Source organism: Oncorhynchus nerka, linkage group LG4 (genome assembly GCF_034236695.1).
Source record: "Oncorhynchus nerka isolate Pitt River linkage group LG4, Oner_Uvic_2.0, whole genome shotgun sequence".
Classification (NCBI taxonomy): Eukaryota; Metazoa; Chordata; class Actinopteri; order Salmoniformes; family Salmonidae; genus Oncorhynchus; species Oncorhynchus nerka.
In genome coordinates, this window is record NC_088399.1 from 33,857,716 (window position 1) to 33,873,710 (window position 15,995).

Genomic DNA, 15,995 nt, shown 5'->3' on the forward strand with positions numbered 1-15,995 from the left:
GGCATTTTGACATCTAACTAAGATGTTTGGTGCAGTATTTCTCAAGTGAAAAAATGTGCATGGAAACTAATCGTCTCTGGTTGAATGACTCTCATTGATGAATCCCCACTGTTGACCAATCACAGACGAAGTGTGTGCTCGAACAAGCCGAAATGCTGCCGAACACTAAAACAAACAAAAAACGTCACAAAATTGCATCATAATATTTGCGCAAACTGTTTCGACTGAGAAGCATACGGTAAGCTTAAAAACTCTACAGGATCGGTGGGTCCCTCACTGGACGGTTGAGCTAACACAGGCTAATGTGATTAGCATGAGGTTGTAAGTAACAAGAAAATATCCCAGGACATAGACATATCTGATATTGTCAGAAAGCTTAAATTCTTGTTAATCTAACTGCACTGTCCAATATACAGTAGCTATTACAGTGAAATAATACCATGCTATTGTTTGAGGAGAGTGCACAGTTATGAACTTAAAAAGTTATTAATAAACCAATTAGGCACATTTGGGCAGTCTCCTGCAAATGCAATGGTTCATTGGATCAGTCTAAAACGGTGCACATACCCTGCTGCCATCTAGTGGCCAAAATCAAAATTGCAACAGAGCTGGAATAATACACAATGGCCTTTCTCTTGCATTTCGAAGATTTATGGTACAAAAAAAATACAAACAAAGGAATGCTTTTTTCTTTGTATTATCTTTTACCAGATCTAATGTGTTATATTCTCCTACATTCATTTCACATTTCCACAAACTTCAAAGTGTTTCCTTTCAAATGGTATCAAGAATATGCATGTCCTTGTTTCAGGTCCTGAGCTACAGGCAGTTAGATTTGAGTATGTCATTTTAGGCGAAAAAAGATTATTGCACCGCATAAGACCACTGAGTTCCCTGGACATCCTAATGTTTAATAATTACTGTATAACTGTAATTAATGATGAATTAGTAACATAATTAGGGTTAGGACTAGGTGTGAGATGGAACACCTTACTCTTTTAGTGTTCACAGTATAAATCCTCCTCAACAACACTGATTCCTAGCAACCACAACATAAAAATATATATGAACTTGCTGTCCACAAAGAGTAAAGTTTATAAATGACTGTACATCTTTAATGTCTTGACTTAGATTTTTCTAGCGGGCTCTATTGCAGTGAGCCAGGACGTCTTGTTATCTTGGCATTCTGTCTTTGTTGCATTACTTCTACCCGAAGTCAGTGATTATTTTGATTTCCAGTGCCTCTCTGATCCTGGGGAAGACAAATGAAGTGCCTAACCACGGAGAGGCAGAACGCTCTGAGAGGGTGAAAAGAGAGTCTGGGAAAACATTCCTCAGAGAAGAAAGGAGGGATTTTTTAAAATGTTTAAATAGTAACAATAGATGTATTTGTATATATTGCAGATTCAAGTAACATCAAACTGAGATTATTTATATTGTATATATAAATATGTAACATATTTGTACCTACAGTGTGTGTACTTTTCTTGAATTAATATTTTTAGAAAAATGATTTGTGGTGCAAAGGTCTAGGGAAGCAAAACTGCAGTGACTGACATTAACCATAAATATTCATACACGTTTGATGGCCTTTGTTTTCATAGGAGATTAAATACATTATAATAGAAAATGAATAAGAGGAAGAAGTCACTTTTATCCCTGTGAAAGTTTCCTGAAGTAATGACAGAAATAACTACATCTTCCATGCCACATAATCAGGAGAACAGAGGGCTGACGTTCTAACTAACCACACTCACACAGAATGTGTCCGTCCAGGAGTAGAGGTTTGCATATCTCAGTTGTAACAAATATTAAGACTCCCCAAAGACTGGAAAACCATTATTAACCTATTGGCTACTCCATGATATGGCCAAGCCAAAACACACTTGGCCCTTTATTTCTCATAAATAATACAAAACACATGAGGAAGAAGGTGGAGAGAGCGAGGGAGGAAGGGGAACCTTGTTTGTTCCCCAAAGCACTTGAGTAGAATCCGATGTGTTCGGAGTGCTTGGGAAGCCAAAGGGTCGTTTTAGGAAGCCGGGGTCGGCTCTGCCGGAGAGGGGAGGAAGGTGTTGACTAGATGCAAACGAGATGGCCTTGTGAAGAGCGACAGTGGGATGATAACCCACTTTCCACCCATTGAGAGGGACGTCTTTATAAGGGCTTTCTCATTGGGCCCCAGGCACCTGAGCCTCCCCCAAAATAACCACCTCTATGCGGCATGGCTCCCTGCCAGCATGCCGTCCCTTCCTCCAGCCCAGCCTCCCAAGGCCCTATGTCCTATTGCACAACCTCTCCTCTAACACTGAATACATACAACTCTACATCTCCAGAATACTACAGGGTCAATCAATGCAAATGTTCAGTCAATGAGAGAATCATAATAACATTTAGATTTATTCAGGTTTCTTGTGCATGTTGCTTTTCATTTTATTTTGTGATGGTCAGCAATATAGACTGACTCAATTGTGTGTGTGGGGGGGGGGGGGGGTCGATTTATGTGGAATGATTTAAAGTAGAACATTTTGCATTTATTATGTATTATATTGTGAAACAGTGAATGACAAAATTAAGTGTATTTCACCACCCACAAATACATTCACTCACATGCAACCTTAGGACAGGCCACAGACTTACTTTAGGACCTCCCAAAGCTCACAACCGTCCCTCAAGAGGGTTTTAAAACCTTGGCCCTCTCAGTGACTGAACACATAATGGAGAAGGAGGGTAAGAAAGGAGGACAAAAAAGGAGGTGCAAAATGGGCCCTAAAAAGGTCTCCTTGCGTGCTGAGTCTACTTCCCAGAGGAGGCAGCAGCACATTCCCCTGCAGTATGGTGTAACTAATCGGCTTTGCGGAAAATACTCTTTCCTGTCTACAAGAGAGTGCATGGAGATTTACTACATGGGGACAGAGACTCAGGCAGGTCATAAAGCAGTCGTTTCTACAGTATGGCCTCGGCCCACGGCTTATACGTCACTGACAGGTGGTTATGGTGGTGCCTGGACAAAGGGTTTTATTCCATTCTGCTTTATTAGGATGGATGGGAAGCATTATACTGTCTGTCATCAAAGAAATGGGAGGGGCGTAATGTAATCAGAATGTTAAGTGGCAATGTTACCAACACTTTTGGTCTGCAGTTGTTGACATGTTAGAATTATCATCTTGACAAAGCCATCAGATGAATACTAAACGCTCCTCTCATGCCAGCGCATGCACTCCACCCCTTCACAGAGCCTCCCAAACCACGGTCAGTGTCTGGAAGTCAGGACCTCATTTGGCTCCAACAGAGGCCAATCAGCTCTGCGGTAGCATCTGGCGTTCCTGTGTAGTGGGTGGGACTGGATGTGTTTAGGTGGACAGACAGACAGTACTGTACCAGTCTACCACATCTGAAAAAACGAGGGTGTCCTGAGGTCCTAATTAGTAAAGCCCAGTAAGGCACACCAGGGTGCCAGTGAACTAGGGACTTACAGGGGAAATAACAGATTAACTATGGGAGGTGAGGTGGTAAAAATAGCCACAGTTTCTGGATAAGTGAGGAATTCTTGGAATATGCTTTTGTTTCCCACTACCCTTCAATGCCACCTCTTGGTAACTCCAGACAGATTTGAATGTATGACCGTGGACACAAACACAGAACCCAAACCGGCTGCGCGCGTGCGCCATCGTGCATACATTTATTTTGTCCCCCCACACCAAACGCAATCACGGCACGCAGGTTAAAATGTCAAAACAAACTCTGAACCAATTATATTAATTTGGGGACAGGTCGAAAAGCATTAAACATTTATGGCAATTTAGCTAGTTAGCTTTCACTTGCTAGCTAATTTGTGCTATTTAGCTAGCTTGCTGTTGCTAGCTAATTTCTCATGGGATATATATATTGAGTTGTTATTTTACCTGAAATGCACAAGGTCCTCTACTCCGCCAATTAATCCACACATAAAACGGTCAACCGAATCATTTCTAGTCATCTCTCTTACTTCCAGGCCTTTTCTTCTCTTGACTTTATATTGCGATTGGCAACTTTCACAAATTACGTGCATTACCGACACTGCCCTCGTTCGTCTTTCAGTCACCCACATGGGTATAACCAATGAGGAAATGGCACGTGGGTACATGCCTCTATAAACCAATGATGAGATGGGAGAGGCAGGACTTGCAGTGCGATCTGCATCAGAAATAGAACTGATTTCTATTTTAGCCCTTGGCAATGCAGACGCCCGTGACCAGTATGGGTACAATAACTGAATAACATAGATTTCTACATTTATTTTGCAACACTCGCGCAAGCGACGCGAGCGGTGTAGTCAGCCTGTTAAGGAAGAGCAATAGTATTCGTACCAATAAAAAATATATAATCAACGGTGAAGGTTGTGTTAAAATAATAATAAAATAATAAAAATAAAATAGTAGTAATGTCATTTGCCCAACATGCCTTTTGAGTTCAACATAGTCATTGACTAAAATAAACTTTGTATGAATAAATGAGCTGTTCTCTGTGGCAGAACTGAGGACTTCTCTTCATGACTTCCTTATTCCTTATTAAAAGTGTCCAACAGTTATATCTTGCGGTTAGGAGACAATTTAAGACAATTTTAAAGGCCTGTGAAGAAGGTGTCTAACTGTGTTCCTACACACCTATTTCTAACACACAGCCAACCTAATTACAACACAAAGTTCAACCAAACTAACCCTGCAGCAACCCAAGAGAACACTGAAATGTTTCACTCCACAAAATCCTCCCTCGTGTGAATACTACATAACCATATGCAAACATATATAGGAATGTCCACTGATAATCCCCATAGGCAATGTGTTGCTGTAAGAGGTTTTGTACATTGGAGACTGAAATTGCTAAGGCAGCTGCTGTGCTAATGTCAGTCGTGTCTGTCCTGTCATTCCAGGAGTGCCCTTTGCCTTGTGAGCAATAGCCTGAGAAATAGCAGCCATCTTATCAACGTTTGGAGCCCCTTTAGGACAGTCTGCAGACCGTAGAGCCATAGGACATTTGGCTGGCTAAAATAGTACACATTCAAAAGTATGCATATTTACACAAACATAAACAGCTGTTAATTGAAAATGGCAGAAAATATCTAAATAGTTTCCACATGATATACATATAGTATTTGTATGGTGTTGAGAGAGCTGTGTGTTGCTGACGAACATTTTTTCCTTATCTGACCTGACTTATAGAGAACAAAAAAAACTTGGCCTGGCCGAGACAACCACCTAAACCTCCTCCTCGGTAACAGTAGCCGACTGTTTAGTGGGGAGTGGTACGGTCAGTCCTTCTCCGCTACAATCATCTCCATACGTACACAAGTGGATGCTGTGTCATGGCCGGGAACACAGATAAGCCTGCCGTTCTTAGTCAACTCTAGAACCACTGCTGCACTGCAATGGACTGGCTTAGAGGGGGGACGGATTGGCCATCTGATAGCGGGTAGGCTGAGGAGAAGCCAGACTGGCCTGTATCTCTACACTATGCGTGCTATTCAATCAAAAATGGAGGATACTGGGTCTCTAGGATAGTTTTTGCCCTGCAAGAAGGCCCGTACAGTACACGTAGGCAATGTCTGGAGTTGTGTAGCCTACTCAACAAAAGGAAAAATTACAAAGCGTTTGAGGCCAAAATTTGAAGCTATACCTTCGGAAAGTATTGAAATGCCTTGACTTTTCCCACATTTGTTTTTACATTACAGCTTTATTCTAAAATATATTCAATTGTTTTTTTTTCCTCATCAATTTACACACTATACTCCATAATGACAAAGCAAAAACAGGTTTTTAGATTTTTTTTTCTAATTTATAGAAAAATAAAATTAAATGTAAATATTTCATTTGCATAAGTATTCAGACCCTTTACTCAGTACTTTGTTGAAGCACCTTTGAAGCGCGTTGGATAGGGAGCATTGCTGCACAGCTATTTTCAGGTCTCTCCAGAGATGTTCGATCGGGTTAAATTGTGGCTGCGCAACTCAAGGACATTCAGAGACTTGTCCCGAAGCCACTCCTGCATTGTCTTGGTTGTGTGCTTAGGTCGTTGTCCTGTTTGAAGGTGAACCTTCGCCCCAGTCGGAGGTCCTTAGCGATCTGGAGCAGGTTTTTATCAAGGATCTCTCTGTACTTTGCACCGTTCATCTTTCCCTAATCCCTGACTAGTCTTCCAGTCCCTGCCTCTAAAAAACATCCCCATATTATGATGCTACCACCACCATGCTTCACAGTAGGGATGGTGCCAGGTGTGACGTTTGGCATTCAGGCCAAATAGTTCAATCTTGGTTTCATCAGACCAGAGAATCTTGTTTCTCATGGTCTGAGAGTCTTTAGGTACCTTTTGGCAAACTCCAAGTGGGCTGTTCTAGGAATATTTTGTATTTATTTAACCAGGAAGGGCTCATTGAGATTTAAAATCTCTTTTTCAAGAGTGTCCTGGCCAAGATAGGCAGCACCAAGGCATTACACAAATTACAGACAAACAACATGAAAAACTACAAGTAATCTAGTAAAAACCATAGAATTCACAAGAGTATAACAAAATCATAAACAGCAAATTAAAAACATTGACAGGTCAGGGAATCAGTCTCAAGATCATACATCAGTGATTTAAAAATACCAATCGGGACAAGTTCTTCCAGTTTAAAAGTATTTTGTAAATAGTCTTGGTGGTTCCAAACTTCTTCCATTTAAGAATGATGGAGGCCACTGTGTTCTTGGGGACCTTCAATGCTGTTCCCCAGATCTGTGCCTCGACACAATCCTGTCTCAGAGCTCACTGGACAATTCCTTCGACCACATGGCTTGGTTTTTGCTCTGACATGCACTGTCAACTGTGGGACCTTATATAGAGAGGTTTGTGCCTTTCCAAATCATGTCCAATCAATTGAATTTACCACAGGTGGACTCCAATCAAGTTGTAGAAACATATCAAGGATGATCAATGGAAACAGGATGCACCTAACGTCATTTCGAGTCTCATAGCAAAGGGTCAGTTTTGTATATTTTATTTTCAAAAATGTCAAAAAACCTGTTTTCGCTTTGTCATTATGGGTTATAGTTGGTAGATTGCTGATGATTTTAGGTTAAGGCTGTTAACTTTTTAAGTGGGAGAACTTGCACAATTGGTGGCTGACTAAATACTTTTTTGCCCCACTGTATATGCAGGACCCAGCTGTAAAAGAGACCTCGGTCTCAGTCTGTTGAAATAAAGGTATAATAATAATTGTTGAAATAAAGGTATAATAATAATTTTTAAAGTATTGGATTTGTCCCAAGAAAAACAATTGCTTTTTGCTACATTTGCCAGTATTACTTTTGTGCCTTTTTGCAAACAGGATGCACGTTCTGGAATATTTTTAATTTGCTACAGGCTTCCTTCTTTTCCCTCTGTTAACTTGGTTAGCATTGTGGAGTAACTATGTTGTTGATCCAGCCTGTTTTCTCCTATTACAGCCATTAAACTATGTAATTGTTATAGTCACCATTGGCCTCACAGTGAAATCCCTGAGCAACCGGTTACCTTATACTCACCGGCAACTGAGTTAGGAAGGACGACTTGTATATTTGTAGTGACTGGTGTATTCAGTGTAATTAATAACTTCACCATGCTCAAAGGGATATTCATTGTCTGCTTTTCTTATTTTTACCCATCTACCACTAAGTGCCCTTCTTTGCAAGGCATTGGAAAACCTACCTGGTATTTGTGGTTGAATCATTACAATTAAACTTACAGATAATTGTATGTGTGGGGTACAGATATGAGGTAGTCATTCAAAAATCACGTTAAACACCATTATTGCACACCGAGTTAGTCCATGCAACTTATTAAGCACAATTTTACTCCTGAATGTATTTAGGCTTGTCCTAACAAAGGGGTTGAATACTTATTGATCCAATACATTTCAGCTTTTCATTTGTAATTAATTTGTACAAATGTAAAAAAATAAAAAACATTATTCCACTTTGACATTATGGGGTATTGTGTGTAGGCTAGTGACTTTTTTGGTAATTGAATACATTTTAAATTCAGGCTGTAACACAACAAAAAGGTGGATAAAGTCACGGGGTGAGAAAATTTTCCAAAGGCACTGCACCTAGCAGCCGTCTTCATTTTCCTTGAGTAAATTCACAAACAGAAATGGAAGCCACAAATCTTCATTCGGGCAGAGCTGGCCTACAGATAACTTTGACCATAGATAACGTGTGATAGCATGTACACATATCATCAAACAACTTGCATCTAACCACATCCAGATGGAGTGGGTTTCTCCAGTCACGTCAGCTCCCTTGCTCTGTAGTACAATGGCAGGACTTCAAAACACACTGCATCTCTGACCCTGTTTTTAGGTTTAGGGTAAGCCTACATATATATTTTTCCTGTAAAGTTCAAAAAGGGACCACAGCAAATAGGTTTGGTTAGTTTGTTCAACTTCACATATTCTGTACATAAACTATGCTGTATGCAAAGTTCAGTGTTGGCTACAGTCAACAAAAACAATTGGATATGGAAAAAATGATCTGCAAAAAACATACTGACTGTATTTATCTAATGTATGTTTTAGTGTATTCATTTATGAAATGAATACTTTTGTAGTATATTAAAATGTAACAAAAAGAGAAGAAAAAAAACATGTTTTGAAGAAATAGTTTTGATCATGTATATTACTTCTCCCTCGACTATAAAGCCCTTTCCCAAACATGTCCTGTTAAGTATTTAGAACACAGCTATCTTATATCCGAGCGTTGGCTTTGTGGCTCTTTGCTGACAGAAACGTTCCCCAATTCTCCTTATTCTAGTGAACCTCCATCTCCACCACACTCTTGTCCCAGAGTCAATCTCTCAACACCCCTCTGGTTGCTCCACTGTCAGCTGGGTCAAATGAATACAGATGTCTGAAATGAAAACATGTTGGTAGTGACCCAAGTTCCTCTGGCAGACCTCTCTCTAGGCTTTACTGACACCTTCTGGTAGACTGGCAGGTTATTCTTTGCACAAATGTGGTTGACCTCATCGAACTGTTCGACTGCCCAGAAAAAACAGAAATGAATTTCACACTGCACAATGGGCAGCTTTGTACAACCTCGTGTCACGAGTTTCTCTGCTCCTTCTAGGACTTTATAATAAAGAATGACAGTCACAGATAACACAATCACACTTTAGCTTTGAATTAATAATATGCACAAACAAATATATTGACATGGCAATCCATCTGGATAGGTTATGATGCAAATAGATCTGCAAAACACAAGTTTCACATCGCTCCAGCCCCGTCATGCAGTCCACACCCAGGCTAGGGGCACACAAAATGTGGACACGGATCTTCCCATGACACCACACACAAAGCTCTGCAAGCACCCTTTGGGCTGGGGTGCATCTCAATAGTCTCAAATGGCTTTCTCTGCGTGTTTCTCTTCCTACATATGCACTGATCAACCAGTCCAGATGGAGGGGTGGGGGGTGGGAGGGGTCATGAAGAGAAAGGCAACTTTAAACTATTGACATCCACCTTCCATATCCCTCCAACTTGGGATCAAAAGCTTCTCCATCCATTGCCTCATCTCCTCGTCAATTCTTCCAACTCTCACTACCTCTTTTTCCACATACCTCATCTATTCATCACCCCCTCCCTCACAGTCTCTTCTTCATCTTGCCCTTCTTGTGGACACCACAGCCGAAGCCAAACTTCTTCTGGTCATTGAGGCGCTGCTTGCCCATTCCCCGGAGCTTCTTCAAGCCTCCACTCAGCAGGAACCTCTGTTTCTCTGTCTTCCTGCGCTGCTTTAGGATCTGGTCACAGCTCTTCAGCTCTGAGCGCGGGCCCCGGGAGCCACCACGCCTCTGCTGGCTAGGGGGACCCAGGGGCTGGGAGTTGGGCCCCCGGGATGGGCAACCTCGGCACTGGTCTGGCCTGCCTCGGCCTGGAAGAGAGGTGAGGGAGACAGGGTTAGAGAAGAGAAGGGCAGCATTTCAATTGTTTAGCATTATTTTTATCATGATGTATTGAAAGAAACATGGCAATTTTGAAAGTACATCAAACTGGACATTGCTCTAGTTTTTTTCTAAGTGTCTTGGAATAGATCTGAGGTAGTAGTAGAGCCCAAAGACTGGAGCTTGGAGAATGTCCCAAAGGGATGCATCAATGTCTGCTTTACTTACAGACCCCACATCATACCCATCACAAACAACGGATCCAAACTCTAGCTAGAGCCTTCTGATGAAGTGCACTCCTACCTCCACACCTCCTTCCTCTGCCTCTCCATCTGAATCTCCTCAGTCATCCACCTTGTACTTCTTCTTCCACTCTTCATAGCTGAGAAACAGGGTCAAGGAGATGGAACATCCTTATAATTACAAGTGAGGACTTACCGGTATACACAATAAGCGGAGGGTGTTGTAATTTCCTTTTTAATAGCTTTCATCAGTAAAGAACCGTTTGAGATGACAAAAAGGATACAAGTTCTTCTTGATCATCTGTCCCGTCTCTGTTCTCATCTTCTTCTGGTCTGCCTCCTTTCCTGTTTCTTTGACAAAGCGCTTTCTCTTGTGATCTCTGCAGAGAGATGATTTATATGTCAAGTGAGGTTGCATGGTGTGTGTGTGTGTGTGTGTGTGTGTCTCATGGTGTTCCTTCTTACCACTTCATCATGTGTTTGTGCTAGTTGAGTCTGTCTCCTATCAGGTCCAGAACAGCAGTAGAAGCCTGCTGCTTAAAGCCTTCTGTTCCCAGGCTCAGTCTGCAAACAAACAGAGTTATATCACCATTATCCCACATTCACAGAATGACTATTTAGGTATTTTGTAAAGCAGAATGGACTGTGTAGTCAGCCTTCCTCATACCCTCTCTCAGAGTTTAAGTCTTTGGGGCTGTAGTTCTCACCGTGGCCAGTCTTTTCGGCCTTACTGTCTGGCCTCTCCACCTAGCCCTGGGGCTTCCTCCTCTCCCCCCCCACTACCTCAGAGAACACCCCCTGGTGGAGAAATGACAGAAGTACAGCATAATTGGTCATATGATACTACTTTGTCTGTGGTGGTGCTATTCACTATTATTGACTTGCAATGGAACACGTACATGCTAGGTTTTATACCATGTAGATGGATACTTAAGAGTATTAGTGCTAACCTGAAGGTCCTCCTCTTCACTGTCCTCCTGGTCTGTCGTGTGGTGTGTGGAGGGCAGAGCAGGGACAGGAACATGATACCTGCCCTCTGCAGCCAGAACCACCACCTTCTGGGTGAAATTATCCACCAGCCGTGTCCCTAGAACGCTTGTCTCGCATCCCCACGCTGACGTTGGTCTTGCTGTTCGAGATGATCTCAAAGATTGTCTGGAGAAAAGGTGCTGTGGTCGTTTAAACAGTATTACTACAGGTTAGTCATTCATTCATTCATTCATAGAGAATGGCTTCCAATATACATTTCCGATGTAAACTCACAGCTTTAGCCTTGTAGTCCTTAATGCAGTCCACTATTTGAAGGCGCTCCAGTTCCATTTTCTCTAAGCCTGACCCTGAAAATAGACCAAAGCAATGTGGGTTAATATCATAGCAAGAGTAAGGGAGCATATGTGTGTGATTTTCACGAGAACCCTAGATCTGATGAGGATCCACTGAGACAGTAACTTCATTGATTTAACATCCCACATTAAAGTGCACTGGTAAAATAGTTACTAGGTCAGTCATCTAAAGGTTTCCTCATACTTCCTTACAGCTGGCGCCTAGCCCAACGGGTGTGCTCGCATATTCCCTTAAAAGGCCGCTTGAAAAACATCTTGCGATGCCGTAGCCAGTAGACTTCCTCAAACTAGATCAAATAACAAGAAATCAGTCATTAATTCTGACGTTTATTAATTCTGACATTTCTTGCACACTCTGGAGGGAGAGAAAAATAGAAATTAAGAGGAGATGGAGAAAGAGAGTGATAGAGTGAGTGAGAGGCATGAGGAAGGGACAGAGACAGAAATATATGAACGTAAGCAAGAGAATTGAGTATCCATGACAAAAAACAAGTGTGACAAAACAATTGCAGGGGTGAGCAATGGCTCCATTCCCCCACACTGTGTATGACATGTTTATGTCCAGTGCTGGTACCTTGCTGATGGTCAGGTGTAGCCAGCTGAAGGGGTCTCCCTAGGAAGAGATGGAGGTCAAAGACAAAAGGTATCTCATCTGTACACACCAGGCTGTAGGCAGCGCCACCGCGGCCTGCGCGTGCAACTCGACCTGGGGTTGAAAAACCACAGATGAGACCATGGTGAGGAAGGTGAATTTCATTTCATTTCATTACACTATATATCATTGACTCAGATGGTTGTCATTGGGCTTTCTTTCCAACGTACATAAGTTACAATTCAAGATAACCTAAAACAGTATGTTGGCCATATTATAGTTCTAATGCTCCCCCTGTTGTTGGTGTTACCCACCAACTCTATGCAGGAAGAGCTTGGCTTTGGAGGGGAAGTTGTAGTTGATGACGTTGTCCAGCAGGGGGATGTCTATACCACAAGCAGCCACATCTGTAACAACCAGCACCATGGCCTTGCGGTGGAAAAATGTACCAATGTTGATCTTCCTGGCAGTCTGGTCCAGGGCACTGTAGATGTAGGCACACTCCACGCCCTCAGAGGACAGCAGCTAACCATAGGGTAACACAGAGTTACATTCAAAACAAGGTACAAGGCTGAGGACAACCAAACCAACCAAATTCAATGACTAGCTTCTCCTTCTATTCACGAGGCTCTCACCTTTGAGGTACTCCACACGGTGTTTGGTGGCAACAAAGACTACTGTCTGCTCCTGGGGCGTCGCCACATTCCTCAGCAGGTGGAGAAGCAGAGCCGGCTTATCATCCATCCTCAGGTGGAAGAACGACAGCTGGGAGAGGAGAAAATACAATGTTATGCTACAACTTTTATATTATGTCATTGACTCAAACACAGGTTTCACATTTCAACACTTTAAGGGAATCCAACTGAGTGTAACCGAACTTCAAATTGTACGAATGTGGGTTTTAGCGAGTCTATTCGCTTAACCTTCAGCAGCTCACTCAGCTTGCTGTCCACTTCCAGACGAATCAGCACCGGCTCCGTCAACCCTGCACAAAACACAATCCTTTCAGAACACTACACATCTTGCCTTGTACACAACTCAATATCAAAAGGCTGCACAAGAACGCATAGGTTGTGGGTGGGCTTTAGATTGCCATTGGAGGGATGTTGTGGCTGGGCTCACCAGTTCTAGTAAACTCCACCAGTAGTTTGGGCAGGGTGGCAGAGAACAGCAGTGTCTGTCTGTTGTCTGGAAGCCTCCGGATGATCTCCTGGAGCTGGTCAGCAAAGCCCATCTCAAACAGCCTGTCAGCCTCGTCAAACACAACGTACTCCACGCTCTGTAGCTTCAGGTTCATCTCCATGACAACATGCATCAGACGACCTGGGGTACCGATAATTCTGTAGGCAGAAGACATAACGCAAATCAACAGCACAGAACAAAAACTACAACCTTATTATAATTTAAAATTGCATTATAGCAAATTACAGCAGTACATTGTGAAGACCATAGTGTACATACATGTCTGGGGTCTCATGAAGTGCAGCAAACTGATTATCCATTCTGAAAAGAAACAAGATGTACAGTTGATGCTTGTAAGCACAATAACAATTTTCAACACAACAAGACTGAAGATTTAATTAATAATACCTGTCTCCACCAAGGATCAAAGCAGTCTTAAGGCCAGTGAATTTCCCCAACTGAAACACAATCAAATGAATAGTTACTATTTTCTGGTACTGCCCAACGAACAAAACATACTGTCCCTAAAAAAATGACAAAGATTACCCCCATTTACATGAAGAAAAAAAATTGTTAAGCGGTTAAATGTAAAAAATTACGATAGGGCTGTGACGTTACCAATATGGCAATATTTCTTTTCAATGCAAAAATGAAAACATGAAGCAGACAACTCTTTGGGCCTTTAAAAACCTGCTGTATGTAAAATATTGTGCGCTATAGCTTGGAAAATGTATCATGCTTTTTCAACATTATGGCTTTTTCCTAAAGAAGTGAAATCCGCTTTGTGGATTGTTTCCTTGTCACGATACTAATGACTATCGCAATACGATTATCGTCTTGGCCCTAGTTTATGTACAAATATGTATATTATAGTGTAAAATGATGGATGAAAAATAGACTATGAAAAGTCTATCCTGACCTCTTTGGTGAACTTCATGGTTTGCAGCACCAACTCTCTGGTGGGGGTCAGAATGAGATCCCTGGCCCCTGTCTGGGCCTGGGGGCCTTCAGAGATGGGCCTTCGGACATTCTCAAACATGGGCACCAAGAACGCAGCTGTTTTCCCACTGCCTGTCCTTGCCATGGCAACCATGTCCTTGCCATCTAGAATCACTGGGATAGTCTGAAAGGGGGAGAGAGAGGTCCTGTAAATAATCTACCTGATATATCAGTGAAATGTAAAGATCCAAGGGCAATGGCATACCTTTCTCTGGATTGGAGTAGGGACTTTGTACCCTTTCTTCATGACCCCTTTAAAAACTGGGTAACTGAGACCTGCAATTACCAAAATATGGAGGTTAGGACATACGCAGGACACATTGCTGTATAAAATCTTTAATTGTCTCAAAAAGATGGCCTACAGGTAAGCCTACCACAATTTCTTACCCATGGACTGGAAGCCCCCAGACTTATTTTTATTCTTGTTCTGAGCTCTGACCAGCTCCCTGGTGTCAGGTTCCACATCAGACAGACACTCTGATGAAGCTCCAGGGAACCGAGGTAACTGTCTTCCAGGCTGAAAAACTTTAAATAGCATTGTCATTATGGAGATGGATAAGCTCATAATCATATCACACTCAAAACCAAATCTAGCATGACTTTAAAATTCTCATGTAATTGGCAATAAATCAATTCTAGACCTGACATTACAGAGACCCACAAAAGAGGCATATTTATTACGCTGATTCTGGGTCGTCACTAGTTTACACAACCACAAATGGCTAAACCCACCTATTACCACAATCTCTCTTCATACAATCTGATTTTAAACATAACCCTAGAGTTAACCACAATGCTAACCTTATGCCTAAACTTAAATACTGACCCCCAAAAAAATATTTGTTTTCATAAGTTTTTACCAAAGACAATTTTGACTTTGTGGCAAATAGTGACAACCCCGATGGTCTCTGTTGCAAAACGTTTATTAAACGGAGGTAAGCGGAACGTTTGTTTACCTAGCTACAATAACATAAACATGTTCTATTTTAGCAGCAACTTCGAAGTCCCCACCATCCGACTCATCATGCTCCCGGTGGCCAATGTGTCTATTGTTCTTCATCAGCTTCTTCTTTCTTTGAGCCATTGCGATAAGTTCTGCACCGTTAACTTGTTTAACTTTGTTCAACGCTTTGATATTGTTAGAATATAAAAAAAAAAAAATGGTGCTTGCCAATAAATCAGCAACTCAGCACATGACAACAACACAGAAAGCAGACATTTTGAAACAGGTGAGATTCTTCACGTCAGAATCCTGCGTCGGCGCATGACATGACGTCATTGTGTTTTCTCTTGACGTTCCGCACTTCCATACCCCAACACACTGGGCGCGTTCGACACTTTTGTCAAATCGGTGACCATCGTTGGTCTCTAGGCCTTTCAAAGTGTGTTGCATTATGGGGATAAAAATGGTCCAACTTGCAGTGGTGTAAATTACTTAAGTAAAAATACTTTCAAGTACTTTTTTTTTGTGTCTGTACTTTACTTTACTATTTTTATTTTTGCTAACTTACTTTTACTTCAGTACATTCCTAAAGAAAATATTGTATTTTTTACTCCATACATTTTCCCTGACACCTAAAAGTACTTTCGAATTCTTGGCAAGGTAGGAAAATGGTCCAATTCACCCACTTATCAAGAGAACATCCATGGTCCTCTACTGGCACTGATCTGGAGGACTCACTAAAAACAAATGCTTTGTTT

The 15,995-nt window shown here is 41.8% G+C and overlaps 1 pseudogene; it reads right to left on the minus strand.

The window, feature by feature from the left end:
* Positions 1–7,825: 7,825 nt before the first annotated feature.
* Positions 7,826–15,378, minus strand: LOC115121535 (ATP-dependent RNA helicase DDX54-like; annotated as a pseudogene).
* Between the last annotated feature and the right edge of the window lie 617 nt (positions 15,379–15,995).